Here is a 13486-nt window from a genome sequence, read left to right on the forward strand (position 1 = left end):
TCCCATATGTCCTAGGAATGGATAAGTGACTATTGTGTCCTAGGGGATGGATAAGTGACCAAAAGGTTGGTTTAAAAACAAATTATTTGCACAGAGACCAAAAGAGCCAAAGCTAGACTTTATTTTACCTCTTGTCCCAGAAATCAAATAGCTTCCTTTTTTTTTTATCTTTTGCCACCTCCTAAGAGGAGGCAAGTTTGAGATATATTTATTACCATCAGTCAGGGGTGTTTTCTCATTGTAGAAAAAAATGTGGGGGCTGGAGAGATGGTTCAGAGGGTAAAAGCACTGGCTGCTCTCCCAAAGGTCCTGAGTTCAATTCCCAGCAACCACATGGTGGCTCACAACCATCTATAATGAGATCTGGTGCCCTGCTCTGCTGTGCGGGCTCACATGCAGGCAGACCGCTGTATAAATAATAAATAAATAAATCTTTTTTTAAATGTCATTAGTACATAGGAAAGTTGTAAAAAATGCTATAGAAATGGTTAAATTATAATTTTTCTACACAATAAAATATACAATCATTATATAAAACAATAATATAAAAAAATAAGATAGGCAATGCCATAATCATTATACAGAGAATTCAGATACAAGATGATATAAATTGAGTATCTTATAATTTTGACCAGCTTTGGGTTTTGTGGTGGCATATACACCTTTAATTCCAGCACTCTCAGGGCAGAGGCAAATCACTGAAAGTTCAAGGTCAGCCTGGTCTGCATAGGCATTCCAAGGCAGTCAGAGATACACATTGAGACTTTGCCTCAAAAAAAAAATTTTTTTTTACCAACTTTTAAGAACAACCAGAATTCATTTTTATGCCAAGAAAACATACGCCAAAGAGTTCAAGTACTTAAATGTGGATAATTATAATTTCTGGTTTGCCTTTTTAATTCCTCCGCATATTTGGGAGTGGGGGTTCAGACAGGGTCTGTGTGGTCTCAGATGTCCTGGAACTCACTCTATAGGACAGGCTGACCTGGAACTCTGTCTCCAGAGCACTGGGATTAAAGGTGTGCATCACCATGCTCAGCTCCCCTATATGTTCTTTTGGTTTGTTTTTGTTTTTGTTTTTCAAGACAGGGTTTCTCTGTGTAGCCTTGGCTGTCCTAGACTCGCTTTGTAGACCAGGCTGGCCTCAAACTCACAGAGATCTGCCTGCCTCTGCTCCCACAAGTGCTGGGATTAAAGGCATGCACCACCACACCTGGCTTCCCTACCTATTCTTAAAATTTTGGTTGCAAATGTGTATTACTTCTGCCATAACCTTCCCCTGCCATATTTTCAGTATTGTTAGCTTTAAAGTACTGCAAGTTATCAGTGTATCTAGAAACCGAACCCAAAGCCAGAATTACCCACTAAACAATGTCCGACTGAGAGGATTAACAGCCTGGGGTCTTTATGGCAGGATTAGAAGTCCACAGACCCTCTGGAAGAGCTTCTCAAATCTCAGCTCCGTGGAGACCACAAAAGCTCTAAAGGCTTGCCACGCATGCCTGGTGCACCAAGCTCGGAGGGAAAAGTGTGAGGTGTTTCAAAGCAGGCTCCCTTCAGCAGATACAGGGCTGTGGGGGAGTAGCCTTGCGGTCTAGCCCTGGACTCAGTGGCTCCAATTATCACAGGGGGCAGGGGACAGGAGGCAGGGGGCTTGCCCTCTCTTAGTCACCCTCTCCTTCCATCCCATTTGAGTTTTCAGACGTGTTATTGGTTCCACTTGGAGGTTGCCTCAGAACCTCTAAATAATCCAAAACACTGAAGTCCCAAACTGAACCCTTGTGATGGCAAGTGAAATGGCAGGGCCAGATGGAGCGTGGGCACGGTCACACGGGCTCCATGAGCGGGTTCCTGAACAGAAGAACAGCCAATGCTGCATTAAGCACAGAAACCTCAGCTGGACTAGAAGATCACAACATCTGGTTAAAGTTATTAAACAAGAGTACAGATACAAAGCCACATGAAGGACAATTTCAAATTACCTACCACTCCAAGATTCCAACTGTTGTCCCCAAGTTTAAAAGCCACTTTAGCCACCTCAGTATCAAGAGGGGACAAGGTGGGATGCCGGTTTCAGACTAAAATGACTTCTTCTGACTCCATGAAGAATACTTGTACTAACGTGAGAAGGCACACAACACCTAGAGCAAATGTGTCGGTGTAGCCAAAATGTCACAGATCCTATTGTAAACTTTAAATGAACCAGAGTTCGGCATGGGAGGGGGAAGAAAGGTAGACATGTCCCCTCACCTACGAAGGTGTTTCACATTTAAATCTACTTTGCTTGTTGGAAATAAGCTTCTGGTCAAGCGTTAGAACAGGCACTTCCCAGCGGGCCCTGAAAAGCTGCCGAGACCAAAGAAACACTAAGAAAACCCAGATGGAATCTAAGTGCTGTTTAAAACACCCAATAACATCCTTTCACCAAGCACTGCAAACCTAGACCGGAACATGTCTTTTCTAAGTTCAGAATCCTCTTGTGAGGCTTCCACCTTTAAAGGCGGAAGAATATCCTTGATGGAAACAAATGAGTGTTTGTTTGGGTTAAATATACACACTCATCGTTTTAAAGGGCTAATAAATTTTTTTCATGCCCCGCCCCGAGGCAACACTTGACTCTATAATAAAAGTTGATTCAAGAAAAACTTCAGTCTATTAAGTAGGTAATTTCTTTTGGCTGCTCCTCAGGACCAGGGATCAAATGAGATTTGACAGCAAAATGACCCAGTGTCTTTCTGCATGGAGGGTCTCCTGGCTTCCCCCAAACAACCCCACCCCTGACCGCTGGTGGCCTGATGGGCTCGCACTCGCAAACACACACACACACACACACACACACACACACACACACACACACACACACACACCACTTACTTTCTCGGTCTTCAGACTAGTAGCCTTTGTTTCAGACTCCTAACTAGGATCCAGTTTTTAAACAAGCTCCTCAACCACGGTTACAGCCTTCCACGGGAGTTCTCTGGCCACTAGGGTTAGAAGTCTCGTTTCTCCCATGTCCCACGTGCTGCAGAACACACGGCTGCCACCTTGGAGATAGAGGGCACACACAGCCTTCCCAATATGGAGCCGGGGCGCACACAACCCAGAGCAATGCTGTCTTTTCCCTAAAGTTCTTACCTAGGCAAGAGGAGCTTTCACCATGTGCCAGGCGCGCTCAGGCTCTGTCTCTGTCCCTTGTTCTGGCTTTGGCTCTGAATGTCTGTCTCACTCATACATACACACACACACACATACACACACACACCCGGACACGGACACCTCCCACCCCCTTGGCGCGCGACGCCCCTCACCCCCGCCCCCCCCCCCTCCCCACAGCCATCCTCACCTCTCGCCCTTTGTCCTCGCCCTGCGTCCCGGGAGCCCGCGCTGCCCAAGCCGGCGCTGCGCAAAGCCCGGAGCCGCGGAGCCACAGAGTCCGCCGGTCCGGGTCTTGCGGGCTGCCGTACTTGGGAGGGGGGGACCTGAGATGGGGCAGCGGCTCAGTCCAGGTGTGGGCGCTGGAGAGGACTGACGGGTGTCGCGCTTGCCCTGTCCCAACCCCGCTTCACGTACCCACAGCTTCGCTGGGCTCTCAGGGGGTTCGCGGGTTGGGAGGGGTCCGCGCGGAAGTCCGCAGCTTCAGGGACAGAAGTCATTTGTCGCTTGGCTGCTGTTGCCCGAAGAGGGGGTGGGGCTGGGGGGGGGACCGCCAGTGAGTGAGACCCCCACCCTCCGGGGAGCTACACCCGGCACAGGGCGTGTCTGTGTCTCCTCAGGATGACACCCTGGCAGTTCAAGAGGTAGGGGACTGGTCTCCAATGGTGGAGGCTGATAAGCCCCCTGCAAGGAGGAACCTACCTAAGACCAGCAGAGGAAGATTCTGGAACTCTGGGGGACACGCGAGGATGGAACCCGAACTTTCCCTGGTGTGAGTGTGTGTCAGAAGGATGAAGTAGGAGAGAAGGAACAAACCAGCAATTGCCGGTGCAGACCTTTTTGGCCTCTGCAAAACAGAGGTGGCTGGCTACCAGCAGCCCGCAGAGGAAGTGGAGAAAATTCAGGAAGCAGGACAACAGAAGGGCTGGGGCTCAGTGAGTGGCTCCTGCCTGTAATCCCAGCACTCTGGGAGACAGAGGCACAGGCAGTTGGATCTCTGAGTTTGAGGCCAGCCTGGTCCACAAAGGGAATCCAGGACAGCAAGGGCTCCACAGAACAACTGTCTTGAAAAACAAAAACAAACAAACAACAGAAGGTACCCATGACCACCACCACCACATCATCATCACATCCTCCTCTACCACTTCTTTCTGGGAAGCCCTTGTGTCATCAGAACTTAGCAAAGACAAAATAGCTCCTTGTACCCTCCTGCCATTTAACAAATCCAGCAGAGCTAATGAGATAGTGATAGCTCAGTGGGTACAGGAGCTTGCAGCCAAACACTGAGCCCCAATGTTGGATCCCGGGTGCTCTCATGAGGAAAGGCTAGAAGCAACTCCCAAAAGCTGCCCTCTAACCGATTTTTAAAAATAAAATTAAGCCGGGCAGTGGTGGCGCACGCCTTTAATCCCAGCACTCGGGAGACAGAGGCAGGTGGATCATTGTGAATTCGAGGCCAGCCTGGTCTACAAAGTGACTCCAGAATAGCCAAGGCTACACAGAGAAACCCTGTCTCGAAAAACAATAACAACAATAATAATAATATAATTTGAAAATTAAGGGTATCAGCAGAGGGCTTGCTTGAGCCAGTCTTGCAGCCAAAGATCCTAGAAAAACAGAAAGATGGTCTGGCTAGGAAAGGGAGACAACGGGAGAATACAGGTCAGTCTCTCGCAAAAGTGGGCAGGCTGACAAATGCTCCCTTGTCTCCATTTTCAGGATGGCAGTGGCATCAGCTTCCTTTTCTAATTAGGAAATATTCCAAGCACAGGCTAGACTAGGGACAGTACCATGATGAGGCCTGTGCCTAAGACCCAGCCAAGCCTAACTGGCTGCAGATGGTTCTGTAATAAAAGTATTTCAAGAAGCTGAGACTGGAATCCTGTTGACAGAGTACCTAGCATGCAATGAGTTCCCAGCACTGCATGAGCATGAGCCAGCCCTCCAGGAAACGGGAGCTGGAGGATCAGACGTTCAGGGTCATCTTTGGCTACGTTGAATTTGAGGCCAGCCTGGGCTAAGTAAAACTGCAGCTCAAGGCAGAAATATGTTTTTCCTATGCAGTTGGATCCCCTCCACAGCCCTCTAGGCTGCAGCTCTTTCCTCCCACCCAACCTTCCCAGCTGTACCAAAAGGTGCTCACGCACACAGCTGCTGTAAGGTAGACTGCCCTCATCAGCACTGCAGCTCTCCGTGAAAGATCACACTGCTGCATTTTGTAACCTGGACCCTTTGTTCTGCTTTGCTCAGGAGTATGTTTGCAAGATCCACCTGATCTTAGAGTTCCTTCGTGGAACTGCTGAATATTATTCCCTGTCATGAGCCTGGCACAATTTCTGTTTCTACTCTTCTGTTGATAGGCATTTAAACTTCTCAAGAGTATGAACAAGACTGAAATGAACACTCTCCAGTTACAGAGTCACTGTTGCCTTAATGGTGACCAACACGTTTACTTCATGGTTTGGGTTAGAAAACTGCAGTTGCTTTTAAATTTGCATACATATATAAATTTAATTTATATAGTTGTATATGTGTATAGATAATATACTTTGATCATATTCCCCCACCCCAATATCCTTTCATCTTCTTCCTCCCCCTACTGGATCCTTTCTTCATAAGTTTCTCTATTGTTTTCGTGTGTGTGTGTGTGTGTGTGTGTGTGTGTGTGTGTGTGTGTGTGTGTCTGTCTGTCTGTCTGTGTGTTCCCTATGGGCATGGATGTCTGTGAATATGTATGTCTGTGGGGGTGTGTTCCTGCAGTTAATTCAAATTGCCTGCTTGATCCCTGATGGGAGAGTTATTCACCTGAAGGCACCCTTACTTTTTGACAATTTACCTGCCAAACAAATAAGATACAGAGCGGAAGTCAGCAAACTCTTTAATAAAGGCGAAGAGTATTTTAAGTTTTCCCAGCATAATTAAGGCAAAGTTCTTTTATAAATACTTAAACTGTAACCTTTTAAACTTGGGAAGAGGCTGGGGTGTTGCTCAGTGGAAGAATGCTTGCCTGGCAAGCACATGGCCCTTGGGTCTATCCCCAGTGCTGTAAAATAAACAAAGAAAGAAAGAAAGAGCACCAGACTCAGCTCATGACTGTAAAACCAGACCCTAAGAAAGCTGATCAGGCCCACCCTCCAAGGCAATTCGCTGCCGGGCCTGGTGGCGCATGCCTTTAATCCCAGCACTTGGGAGGCAGAGGCAGGTGGATCACTGTGAGTTCGAAGCCAACCTGGTCTACAAAGTGAGCCTAGAACAGCCAAGGCTACACAAAGAGACCCTGTCTCAAAAAACAAAAACAAAAAAGACTCCAAATGGCTTCCTCCTGTTCACAACCACCCCCCACCGCCCCGCCCCAAACACACAAAAGGGCAATCACTTTCAATTAAGACAAAGTACAATTGGGCTCAACATCAACTTAATATGGCCACAGTGTTGCACTTAGAGAAAAAAAAAATTAAAAACCCACTCTCTCACACATATATCCCCTTCTCCTCACTCACCCCCATCCTCAATACATTTCTTCTTCGTGCATCTGTGTATACCCAAGGATGCCTGTACACACAAACGCATGGATGCTACCTGCAAACCTTCACTGGTTATTGTAATGACTTTGGGAGAAACACTGAATCCTAACTTTGAAAATCTCTAATGAATTTTAGAAATGCATAGATTCTTACCAATTAAGAATTAATTAGAAAACAAAGTGGGGCTCACTAGAAGAGGCATTGATTGTTTTGCAGCCTAATGAACAAAGAGAAATGTGTTGGTTTCTTTTTCATGGAGCTGAACATGACCCACTTGAACCAAAACTTGAAAATAAAATAAAAAAATTAATTTCAAAATACTTTCTTAAATGAACTGAATCAACCTGATTTAAAATGTTATTGACAAGAATGGGACCAACCCCAAATCTGTGGTGGTCAACCTCAAACTTCCCAGGGAGCTGTCAGTCTGGGCCCATTCAGATCTGAGGTCTTTCCCCAGAGGCTATGAGGTCAGCCAGGCAATTAGACATGGCTTCTGTGCACCTTTGTCTCTTTGCCTAGCATTATCCTTTAAAACGTGACTCTCTCTCTCTCTCTCTCTCTCTCTCTCTCTCTCTCTCTCTCTCTCTCTCTCTCTCTCTCTTCTCTCCCCCCGCCCCCACTCTCCCTCTCCCTCTGACTCATCCTCCCAAGCATTTTCTTCTCACATATCTATTCTCACATATCTAGGGTTTGATTCCCTACACATCTATAAATGTATACAACACAATCTCTCTTTCCCACATACATCCATGGCTTTCCATAGTATTTCCTTACATACACACACACACACACATACACACACACACACTGAGATGCTCTTCCATATATCTTGTGACACAAACATTTCTCCATTTGATGACATACTTCAGTTTGTGTCCCTGTACTCCCAGCTCCTCTCATTCCTTTTACTTTTTACCACACATGTGTTTTCACATCACTTTGCCAAATACAATTTCATTCGCTAGCCTCTTTGTGCATTTGTATATCTGGACACACACACATACACATTCTCTCTCTCTTTCTCTCTCTCTCTTTCTCTCTCTCTCTCTCTCTCTCTCTCTCTCTCTCTCTCTCTCTCTCTCCTCTCTCTCTTTCTCTCTCTCTCTCTCTCTCTCTCTCTCTCTCTCTCTCTCTCTCTCTCAGTATTTTAAAATAAATAAATGGAAATAAAGCCTTCATCCAGTTCCACTTGTGGCAGTTATTAAGCAGTTGTACCCAGCATTCAAGTGGATATGGCTTTTGAAACGTGCAATTGTGTCTGTCAAGCAGTTTAGAATCATGTATGAGTTGCCTGCCACTTGTTTCTATACAAAGAAGGCTTTTTAAATGGCTTGAGGGTCCTTGAAGTTTGTTCTCTGATCTCTGTAAATTGCATCCCATTTATGTAGTTAACTGGCACTCCCGGGGGGAGGGGGAGAGTATGATTCTCTCCCCATAGGGAAACACTTACATCCAGCTTCCTTAAGTGATCCCGATTTAAGGGTGAATATTTCCTAAGGCTGCCATAACACAGGGCTCCCAGACTTACTGGCTCACAGGTAGGGACTAAAAAGATCCCAGATCAAAGTGGGGGCAGATTGGGGCCCTCTTTTGGCTTCCAGGAATAATTGTTCAACCCCTCTTGTTGGCCCTCTTCTCCATGTTCCTTCACTATGTCTTCCCTCTAAGCCTCTCTGTGTCCCAATTTCTCTCCTTCCCCCTCCTCCCCCCTCCTCCTCCCCTTCTTCCTCCCACTTCTCCTCCTTCCTCGTGATTTTTCAAGACAGAGTTTCTCTGTGTATTCCTGGCTGTCCTGGACTAGGACTGGCCTCCAATTCACAGCAATCCACCAGCCTCTGCCACTCAAGTGCTGGGATTAAAGGTGTGCACTGCCACGTCCGGCTTCAATTTCTTCTTATAATAATACAAGACATATAGGATCAGGCCCCACCCTAACAACCTCATTTGATGTTAACTTTTCCAATCTCTCCTCTCTACAAAGGCCACATGCTAAGGTACTGCTGTGACTGATGGGGGTTGGGGGAAGGGACGCTTGACCCATAGCAGCAGGCTTTTACTTGTTTCTGCATACGGTGGTTTATTACCAAGAGGTATTAACACTAAACTCTACCTTTATCAGTCATAAGTCTGGGCTGGGGATGTATCTCAGTAGGCAGAGTGCTTGTCCAGCATGCACGAAGTGCTGGGTTCAGTCCCCAAAGCAGTGTTAAACCAGATGAAATGGTGCACACCCTCCGAATCTATACAGCAAGTTTTAAGGCTAATCTGGGATTGGCCTATCACAAACAAAGAGTTTATCAGGGGCCTGATGTGGCATTTCCTCATTTAAACCTTAAGTCCAAATCTAACTGAATCCCCTCCACTCCACCTCACAACTACCTTTCAAGGGATATAGCCATCTAAAACAAAAACAAAATGAAAAGGAAAACCAGAAGGGGTGGGAGTGAGGAAGGAAGAGGCTGGACACCTGAAGTGAAGTGGCTCCACCTGGTGGAGAGCTAAGGAACTTGCCGGTGCATTCTCGGGACCTGGCAAGCTGGCCCTAGGAGATGCCCAGTAAGGGAGCACTAGGTGGACAAGCGAAGGAAGCAGAGGCAAAACCAGGATAGACCCCGGAAGCATTGTGAAGAAGAATATCAGTTAAACAGAACATATTTAGCAGCCCGGCGTGGTGGCACACGCCTTTAATCCCAGCACTCGGGAGGCAGGGCGATCGCTGAGTTCAAGGCCAGCCTGGTCTACATAGTGAGTCCAGGACAGCCAAGGCTGCACAGAGAAACCCTGTGTTGAAACCCCCTCCCAAAAAACTCAAACAAAACAACAACAACAAAAACACAGAACACATTTAGCAATTAACAGAATATCATCAAAGAAGCTAAAGTATGTGGAACAGAAAAAGACTCCTCTGAGAAGGCTCTCCTTCAAAATCTGGGTGCAGAATTGGGGCCAATTGCACTTCAGAACTGCACTTCTATAAAAGAAAAGTCACTCCAGACTGCAAATTCCAGGGCAACCTGGGCTACATAGGGAGCTCAAGATGGGCCTGAGCTACAGGCGCATCTGGGCTACAAGGTAAGGCCTGGTTTTAAAGAAGAGGAGGAGTAAGAGGCAGGGATGGGGTGGGGGAGCAGGAAGAGAGGAGGAAGAGGAGAGGGAGGAAGGAAGGCAGAAGGGAGAAGCTGGAAAAGGAGAAAGGAGTTGAAAGGGAAGAGAGGAAGAAGGAGAGGAGGGAGGGGAAGAGGAGAGGGCAAGGGAAAAACAAAGGGAAGAGGAGGAGGAGCAGAAAGGAGAAAAGGCTGGGCCCTCCGACATCAATCGCCAATTAAGAAAATGCCAGACAGCTGGATCTTATGGAAGCCTCTTCTCAACTGAGGTGCCTCTCCTATCAGATGACTCTAGCTTGTGTCACGTTGACATAAAATGAATCAGGAGACCGTCCATGTTTGTTCTAAGTCTTTAATCTCCAAATATCACATCAGAAAAGGTAACCTGCCTTTGATTTAATAAAGGGGGATTGCGTGGTTGCAGAGCCACGCAGAGCTAGTTTCTTATTTGGACAATAGGAAACCAGACCAGGACCTAGCCAGTGCCTGACAGAGTATACTCAAACCTTTGCATCTTTAGTGTGATGGTTCTGAGTAGAACCATAGAACCTGCTCCCACACATACCAGGCAGTGGCAACGCTGAGACTCATGACTCAATGTTATATGGTAGAAGAAATAAGATGTCTCTCCTGTGTTCTCATATTTCTCTCTCCCTCTCCCTCCCCTCACCCTTTCTCTCTCTCTCACTCATTCTTCCTCCCTCCAGCCCCCTCTAGACTTCAGGTATCCCAAGCTGGCCTCACTACTCACTATTTAGCTGTGGATGACCCTGGACTCCTGACCCGCCTACCTCCACCTCCCAAGTACTTGAGATTAAAAATGTGCTACCACATCTGCCCTATATAGCAATGAAAATGAAATCCAGGCTTTGTGCACACTCAGCAAACACTCTACTAATTGATCCATGCCCTCTTCGGTGTCTTTTATAAGGGCATCCCAACTCGTGAGAGGTTTTGCCTAGTTGCCTCCCAAAGGCCATGTCTAACAACCAGTTCATTGAGCACTGGTTTAAAGAGCATGATTTCAGAAGGGAATAGGAGCATGCAGTCCCTAGTGAACAGCGCAAAGTCTCCACTGGCCGCAGGCACATTGAGTCACCACAAAGCCAGTAATCGAATTTTCCAGAGTCTCTGGACCTTCACTTACTGTCCCAGATAGATCCCCTTCACAGGGTGATGCATGAACAAGTTCCCAAAGCCCCTTATTTCTCCCCGCTCTGCATTGCCGCGGTGTGTTAGACTTGTTCAGTTTGTTCTTACACTTTCTCGACACATATCTTCACCAACCTGAGAGTTCCTAGTACTCCAGGAATGTCCCAATCAGTTAGGTGTCTCTGCAGCTCCCGACCTTCGGCCCAGCACACAAAAGACGCTCAAACAAGGCAGGAAAGATTTAGCCCTCAGGCTACAACCACTTGACTGGGGGTTTTATGTGACTGTGGGAAAACTGAACCACTGTTCTCCCTCTCCCCAGCTGAGTGTTCAAGCCCATTCCTTAGCCTGGAGTGCCTCTCACCTGTCATAAGCCACACCCCTCCTTCCCAGGCTAACTCCTAGGCCCTAACTCCATAATTGACTGTAGAAATTATGGTCAGTCTTCAACAAGCTGCTCAAGGATCCGAATACCAAATGAATTATCCACCTGTGAGCTCAAATCATGTCTCTACCATGAGCTAGCTAGCCCCCTTGGGTAAATTTTGTAACCTTACTGATCTTCGATTTTTCTAATCTGTAAATTGGGAAGAAAACTATCCTTCAGGATTTTGCTGGCAGTAAAAGTTTGTTGTTGTTTTGGTTCTTTAAGACATGATCACTCACTATGTAACCCTTGCCTGTTCTCCAGCACTGGATCTCTCTGAACTCTCTCTGGCAAAGGCTCTCCTAGTTACTCTGAGAATCTCTCCACTCTGCACAAAATGTGCTCTTCCTCTTCTAGAGATAACCTCCCCACAGCTGTATTCTATTTCTACAGATCTTTGGCAAGCCTTTACTGAGCACTTGCTACCTGCCGCGCTCCAAGTTAAACACTTCCTGCCCTCACTAAGCCCCAGGTCTGACTCGTGCAACTCAGGAGGTTCCCTCCAGCCCAGAATTTCCACGTTGTGTTACCCTTTCATTCAAACACATAGGGGCTGGAGATGTGGCTTAGTAGTTAAGAGCACTTTCTGCCCTTCCAAGAGGGCCAGGCATCCATACCCAGAGGATCACAACCACTTGCAACTCCAGTTCCGGAAGAACCTGAAGCCTCAAGCTTCCAGTCACTGCACTCATGTGCACATACTCACACACATACACATAATTTGAAAGGAAATGGACAGGGCTGGATAGATGGCTCAGTGGTTAAGCACACTGACTATTCTTGCAGAGGACCCAGGTTCAATTCCAAGCACCCACATTGGTGGCTCACAACTATATGCAATTCCAGTTCCAGAGGATCTGACACCCCTAATGCACATATGCATGCAGGCAAAACACCAATGCACATAAAAATACATTAATTTTTAAATAAAGTAAATCTTTTAATAAGTATATGTCTCGGGGCCAGGTGTGGTGGGGCATGCTTTTAATCCCAGAATTCAGGAGACAGAGGCAGGTGGATCTCTGAATTTGAGACCAGCTTGGTCTACAGAGTGAGTCCAAGACAGCCACAGCTAAACAGAGGAACCCTGTATCCCAAAAAAAAAAAAAAAAATGTATCTCTCACCAAGTATGGTGACACCTGCCTTTAATCCCAGTACTTGGGAAGCAGAGGCAAGAGGATCTCTGTGAGTTGAAGGGAGCTCCAGGATAATGCAGAATACATAGAGAGTCCCTGTCTCAAACAAACAAAAAATAGCTATATCTATTTTAAGTGAATTATCCTTTAAGTCATTTGATTTACATAGAGACTTGATTTGGTAAAGAACTCTCCACTTTACAAATTTAGGCACAGAAAGACTCTTAGGAGCTGGCTTAAGACCTTATGATTTGAAAATATTACCTCATGGCTCCAGGTAACTTTCTTTTTCTAGTTTAGTTTAATTTATGTGTATAGGTGTTTTGCCTACATGTACGTCTGTATAACATTTGCGTGGCTGGTGCATGTGGAGACAAGAAAAGGGTATTAAATACCCCCTGGGCCTGGAGTTAACAGATATTGTGAGCCAAGCCACCATGATGTAGTTTCTGGAAATTGAACTAGGGTCCTCTGGAAGGGCAGTCAATGCTCTTAAACACAGAGCCTCCAGCCCCACCGCACCCTGCCCCCACGCCCTTTTAAAATGTTTTATCTATCTCCTACACTGGAATTTGAGATCCAGTCTGTCATATTTGAAACAGTATCTTCCTGAGCCTAATCCAATACTTGATACAATAAGGAATCAAAATTTGATACAGAGAAGAAAAAAAAAAAAAAAAGGTTTGTAGTTTCGCAACAAAGTATACTCTCGCGATGTACTTCAGCTGGCTTCGAATTCAAACACATGATCTCCCTGCCTGGGTCTTTAAGGGATTAGAAGCATGCGCCTTCTTGTCCCTCCAGGATGGCTTGCTTATGAGCATGTGCTAAGCACCTTTAGATATGTGATGGGTCATCGTCCCTGGGCTTTCCGCTCCGATCCCCCTGAATCCCTACTCCACCTCTTTCTTTTCCCGCGCCATCCTCTCCGAGGATCCATCCTCCGGTATACCCGGGGCGCCAGCAGCAGGCGAGGACTTGTGTGC

Source organism: Acomys russatus, chromosome 1, assembly GCF_903995435.1.
Source record: "Acomys russatus chromosome 1, mAcoRus1.1, whole genome shotgun sequence".
NCBI classification, from domain to species: domain Eukaryota; kingdom Metazoa; phylum Chordata; class Mammalia; order Rodentia; family Muridae; genus Acomys; species Acomys russatus.